The sequence below is a fragment of the Saccopteryx bilineata genome, chromosome 12 (genome assembly GCF_036850765.1).
Source record: "Saccopteryx bilineata isolate mSacBil1 chromosome 12, mSacBil1_pri_phased_curated, whole genome shotgun sequence".
NCBI lineage: Eukaryota > Metazoa > Chordata > Mammalia > Chiroptera > Emballonuridae > Saccopteryx > Saccopteryx bilineata.
Window position 1 is genome coordinate 10,481,591 of NC_089501.1, and position 7,231 is coordinate 10,488,821.

The following is a 7,231-nucleotide window of genomic DNA, read 5'->3' on the forward strand; positions in this document are numbered from 1 at the left end:
GCTCTTTGTTACCTTTTAACGAGTGGTGGGATTCAATAATTTAACAACCAGTTTTCTGTTGTTAAATATTGTTTAATATTGTAATGATTGTTTTAAGTATTAAAAAAATGATATACTAAAAGGTAGTTTATTATTTCAGGCATTTAATACTTAAATAAGAACAATAAAAGAGGTACACAAAACTAGATTATGTTATAAGACAGAGTTTTAAAATATTAATGAAAAAATATTAAATAATACCTGACTAAAATAATTTTTAAAAATGGATATTTAAGCTATTTCCAATCACAGCTTGGCACACCTGGTTGTTTGGCACATTTTCTCTTTGTGTTACATGTTTGTTTACTGAAGTAACAAATGCGAGGGAATTAAAATGTAGTATTTCATCAAAGGTATAATGAGCTTTATGAAATGAATAAATAAATATTACAAATATAGTTCTGTTAAATTTTTTTCACCTATGGGCCCTGGCCGGTTGGCTCAGCAGTAGAGCATCAGCCTGGTGTGCGGATGTCTCGGGTTCAATTCCCGGCCAGGGCACACAGGAGAAGCACCCATCTGCTTCTCCACCCCTCCCCCTCTCCTTCCTCTCTGTCTCTCTCTTCCCCTCCCACAGCCAAGGCTCCATTGGAGCAAAGATGGCCCAGGCGCTGGGGATGGCTCCATGGCCTCTGCCTCAGGCGCTAGAGTAGCTCTGGTCGCAACAGAGCAATGCCCCAGATGGGCAGAGCATCGCCCCCTGGTGGGCGTGCCGGGTGGATCCCGTTCCAGCGCATGTGGGAATTTGTCTGACTGCCTCCCCGTTTCCAGCTTCAGAAAAATACAACAACAACAACAACAAAAGTTTTCCACCTATGGATGAAATGAATAGTACTATAGGTGCTTAGAATACACTGTTGCATAGATGAACATTAAAAAAGGGTAAGGAATGTAAATTTGTGATTTCCACATTGGGTGAGTGACCAGGCACCCAATTTAGAGATAATCCTGATTACAAGTGCCATTTTAACAACTGGTTCACAGAACTCAACAAAAAATTAGGTATCGGTTCTGCTAGACTGGTGCAAACCATCTGAACCCCACCATTTCCTTTATATATAAACATCAACAAGCCTGACCAGGTGGCGGATAAAGTGTCAGACTGGGATGCGGAGGACAGGGGTTCGAATCGAGTTCACTGGCTTGAGTGCGGGCTCATCCAGCTTGAACACAGGCTTACTAGCTTGAGTTTGGGGTCGCTGATGGGAGCATGGGATCATAGACATGACTCCATGATCACTAACTTGAGCCCAAAGGTCACTGGTTTAAATCCCAAAGTCGCTGGCTTGAGCCCAAGGTCACTGGCTTGAGCAAGGGGTCAGTCGCTCTGCCGTAGCTCCCGGATAAAGGCACATATAAGAAAGCAATCAGTGAACATCTAAGGTGCTACAACGAAGGACTGATGCTTCTCATCTCTTTGCTGTCTGTCTATCTATATCTGTCCCTCTCTTTGACTCTCGCTGTCTCTGTCCAAAAAAAAAAAAAAAATTTAAAATTAATAAATAAAAACATCAACAATGCTTCATCTACTTTTCCATTCTGTATCTTTACAACAAGCCTGAATCAAAAAAGGTAGCTGGAGACTGGAAATAAAAAGCTTGCTTTCATCCTGAGATCCCTGTTGGATTTAGTCGATTGGTGAATCCTTGTTTTCACATAGCCAAGTCTGAGGGCTGTGTATCAGACAGTGCCACATGCTTTAGGTGCAACTTCTTTCTCAATCTTCCCAGGCAACTGATAAAATGACTCCACATTACAAATGTAACGAATGGAGCTCAATTGTATTGGGTGATTGTTTGGGGATCATACAGCCTATTTGGTCTCAAGACCTCTATTTCCATGCTACCTTTTAGTGAATTTGCTCCAGGGGTTCCTAATCTCCTCATGTGCACTGCTTTGTCCTCCTTTAAGCTTATATCTCAGTTCTATTTTGTTTTATTTGTTTTTTGTTTGTTTGTTTGTTTCCATCACATTACATCACAGCAGAATTCTGCTTGTAGGTCCAACAACTTTTGACACCATTGGTTTAACTGTCTACTTAATTTTTTATATTAATTTCTGCTCTATATAACTACACCTTAGATCCCCCTGGGTTTCAGTCAGACACTCAGTTCAGGACTCCAGTACACAAGACTAATCCAACATCTGGAACTAAGTTTGAATATAAACATATATGACCATCTATTGATTCTCATCCTCATCGTCAAACATTATGATGAAAGTCTTGCAATAGGAAAACGGCTGGGAGAGAAGTGAGTGAAAAAGGGAAAAAGTGGGAAAGTATGTCCTTAAAATGCCAAGTGTAGTCATACTTTAATTGGGTCCTGTGAGGATCACTGTCACCTGTGAAGTTGTGCTCAGAGTTTCAGTGGGAGGCTAAGGTCAGAGCCCAGCACCTGCAAGTAAGGCCTACGCCAGGGGAAATTAAGAAACAAACAAAACTTTTGGACCAAAATCACAGTTTTACAGCAAAGTTGCATCTCAGAAACACATGGCTCACTAATAATTGAAACCATTTATTCATTGCTTACTGTGTACTAAGAACCATGTAGAGAGTTTTGCTGGCATTTTCTAATTTTCTAATTAAGTCTGTGAGGACATTACTGTACTTGTTTTACAAATAATGGAAGTGAGGCAAGAGTGGCTCAATGTTACCAATCTAGTGGCCACAAAACTAGCTTTTCAACCCAGGTATATTGATTTTAAAGGTCATAGCCTTAGCCATTATGCCATTCTCGATATACATTATTTCTTTTTTTTACTGAATTTATTAAGGTGACATTGGATAATAAAATTATTCAGGTTACAGGTATAAAATTCTATAATACATAATCTTCATATTGTATTATGTGTTCATCACCCCAAATCAAGTCCCCTTCCATCACCATTTTTCCTCCTATACTTTCTTCTACCTCCTTGTACACCCCTTTCCCACCGGTAATCACTGTGCTGTTGTCTGTCTATGAGTTTATGATGCCATTATCTACCTGCATTCTGCTCTACAGAGCTAACATATTTCAATCAAAATTTTATCTGAGTTTTAAAATAATAACATTCAATATATTTTGGATAAATAAAAAGAACCTTTGTATTTGTCTTTTTTAAATTATCTAATTGATTGAATTAGGGTATTATCATCTGAGTCAATAGTAACAAATATCACATCATCTCAGACTAAGGTCAGATCTTCATATTTATTCAATATTTATTCAACAAACATGACGATTGTGTGCCAGGATGATCTTGAGCTTGGCTCTGAGGATCCAGTTGTGAAACAATCACAGTCTGTTGCTCCCAAAGAATTTACAACCTTGTAGAGAAGACAGCTATGCAAAGAAATAGCTGTCATTCAAAGTGTTAGGCACCTCTGAGCTACACCCAAAATGTGCTGCTCAAAAGAGGAAGTGACTCCCTCTGTAGAAACAGATCAGAAAGGATTTCCTGAGGACCTACAGTTTTAAAGACAAAAAGGAGTTCACAAGGTAAAGAAAAGTGAAGTTCATGTAGAGATCTCAACAGGACCAATGGTGTGGATGAGAGAAAGAGAGTAGTATGTTTAGGGATACCTGTATTTCATTCTGTAGTTTTACAGCATCTTTTATCTACAACAACAAAAAACATGGCTGTGGCTACACAAGGCAAGTATTTCCAACTGCATGATGTTTGTTGGCTCAAAACATTGTGCTCCATCTCTTTTATTTGCCTATAGTTCACAAAGGACATGAAAGGTAAGGTGGGAACTTGTCCAGCTGAGACCATTAATGACTCAAATAAGGCCTTTCTCTAGAAGCCACTTTTCAATATGGTAAAAAAAAAAAAAAAAGAAAGTTTTTTAAAAAGAAAAATAAATGATTTGTCACCTAAGAGCCAATATTAACTCAGGTTAAACAATTAATTTTATCAATTATACCTCCTGAACATAATTTTTTATTCTCTTATCAATTATACCTCCTGAACATAATTTTCTCAAAATTAATAATGTATACTTCATTTAATTTTATGGATAATAACATGGAATATTCTCTAAATCAACACAATATAAGTAAAACTTCGTAATTTATTTTCTTTTTTCTACCTGATCATACACAAGTAGTTAGTTCATACTGGTTTGCCATTGTTAAAATGAAAAAAAATAATAACATTAGTCTAAAATGTCTAATGAGAATTGCGTATGTCAGTTAAGGACCAAAATATTAGACTGTAATTATTAATTTAGTACCAGCAGTTATATTAATAAAAATTGAAATGAATATGTGAATCTTTTTCTATTTTATTTTTGACTCTCAGAAAGGGTATAAAATAGCATGGCATTTGGAAATTAATCCTAGTTCAGTCACCATGTAAGTCTACATGTTTGAACAAGTCATTATAGCTGCTTAAGTAGATTTCTTCTTCTGTAAATAGGGTTAATAATAACATCCCAAAACATAATTGATAAATCAAGCAAGGCCATGACCCTAGAGCTCACTAATAAGACTGAACTCTGGACACTAGTAAGAAGTGACACTGACATTATTTTCATCCTTCTCAGGAACATGGTGGCAAGTGTTAATATAGAGGCATATATGGGGTCCTAAGGAGACTCAGAGTCTGGGCAGTTAACTCAGGAGAGGAAGGTAAAAGTTAGGCAGCTAGAGAAAAAGGAGGATACAGATATTAAAAACAACCTGTAAAAATGACCAAATGCCTGCCAATTTGACCCATTCTGAAAATATCAAGTCATTCATTGATTCATTTATTCAACATACATGCCATTCCAATGAATTATTCAACATTCCATTAATTTAACATGCATGAATTGACACATAGTATGTTTAAGGCATATATTATATCCAAAAGATTCAGCATGTTCCCAAGGGACTTCCAGTCTAGTGGGGAAGCTGGACAATTGAATCAATGAGAAAAAATTAGGCAAGCCATGCTATGACCACGATATGCACATAGTGATGGAAAGCACAGGGGAAGGAAGGGCACTTAACCCAGGTTTGTTCATCAGGACACCTACCCTGAAATAAAGCTGGAGCTGACATTAAAAGAAGTCTAGGGGTTAGCCAGATGAATCAGAGGATACTGGGAAGAAGAGTCTAAGGAGTAAGTACCATTGTCAGGAAAGTGTAGAGCACAAGACACATTCAAGAAAATGCAGGTGTGGGGAGCGGCAGGAGTTAACTGTGAAGAGAGAGTGGAGAGCCTGGCCAGGAAGCACTTCACCCATCATCCTACGGAGATCAACGGTGAACTATGCAAAGAACTGCCGAATGATTTAAATTGGGACCTGTCAAGATTAGATCTGCATTTTTAAAACTGCATTTTAGCTTTACTGTAAGAGTTGGTTTAAATAGATCAGGAGAACGGTCAGTGATACAGTTAATAAATGAAGCAAGTATGATATTAGATGCAGATAATAAATTTTGGAAAATTTTAGAAAATTGAATAAATAGCACTTTGTAAACAACAGTTGTATCATTGGAGTTTAATGATAGAGAAGAGTTGAAGATGACTCCAAGCTTCTTGCTAAGGCAATCAGAAAAAAATTAAGAAGAGCTGAACATTGATTAAATCCTTCTTATGTACCAGGCATTGTGCTATTTGTACATACATATTCATGACCGTATTTAATATTCATAATAATCCTATGACATAGTTATTATTACCTCAACTTCAGATGAAGAAGTTTAGAGTCAGAAACATACTATTCACAAGAGCACATGAAGTGGCAAAGACAAACTTAGGTGTGTTTAACTGCCTTATCTATCAAACAAGACCATACCATCCACACTATCATGGTGGATGGGTTCTGTCACTAACCAAGACACCAAATTTTGAACAAAGAGCAGATTTGTGAGGAAACCCAATGAAGAAGGGTTGAAGAAAGAGGAATACCCATGGGGTTAAGAGGTAAACAAACACTGAATGTTAACACAGGAGCTCAGGGGATGGAGAAAGTGATCAACAACATTGATGACTTGTGAACAGACAAGATACTGACAAGTGTTTATTGGATTTGGTGACAAGAATTTTGATAGCTTGCAACCTTGAAAAGAACAATTGTGTGGAAAGTAGTGGGGACAGAAACCATTTTGTGATGGCTGAAAATGGATTTACAGAAAAAAATAAATCTAACTTGAAATGATACGTACTGAAGGGATGATAAAGAACAAGTTATCTCTAAGGGGCAAGCCTAGCCAGGGAAGGTTTCCTGCTGACCTAGGCCTGGAAAGCACAGATCGATGGCGTCTTGCCCCTGAGGAAGGTGCTTATATTAATCTTAAAGGTAATGTAGAAAGGTCGCTAGTTTTGTACAAACTGAGGAACACCAAATATGTCAGACATAATGACCCAAGGATCTATCACCAAATGTAGGCCCCAAAATCTTCCTCAACTCTTACATGCTTTATACTCCATGGAATCCCAGGGAAGAAATGTGTTACCAGGTTTGCAATTCATACGTGGAAAGAACTTTAAAAAATGCTAAGTGTATGTAATTGCCCACATATTTACACAATAAACATCTATTTATTCTTGTAGTTCACAGGGGACAATTTTGAAAATAAATATATACTATGACAACACTTCAAACCTCTTATGTTATTTGGATTCCCAAGCTTTGAGTGTCCTAAACTTTGCCCAATCTAATAAGAAAATAAGAAAGTTGTGGGATATGAGTATTGTTTTGGGTTCTTGAAGAAACATTAACAAAGAGACTGCTTTCAGTAACAAAACACAAGAAAGCTTACCTTTTAACCACATAAATTTCAAGCAGGTTTTATAAATAGAGATAACCTATCTATTAAGGCATCCTTAAATTATGAAGGATGTAATAATCATCAAAAATTTCAAAACATCTTGTTCAGAAACTGAGCTATATTAAAGAAATTATGACTTCAAACTATTCTTAGTAATGTATTAACATATCTTAATATAGCTCTTATTTTAATAATTTCCATTGAGTCACCTGAGATTAGTGACTTTAATCTCCATTTTAGCAGTTTTATAAAGTACTGCAAATTTTTAAACTACATTTGCTTAGACTTCACTCTTAGAAAATAAAGTAACAGCAGCTGAGTTTTATTGCCTGTTTTATGGGAAAGGAATTATATAATAACCACAAAGCTGGCAAGAGAAAATTCTTTAATTAGTAATATTTGATATGAGAGAACAAAGCTTGATTATAGTGAGAGACAACTGTTCC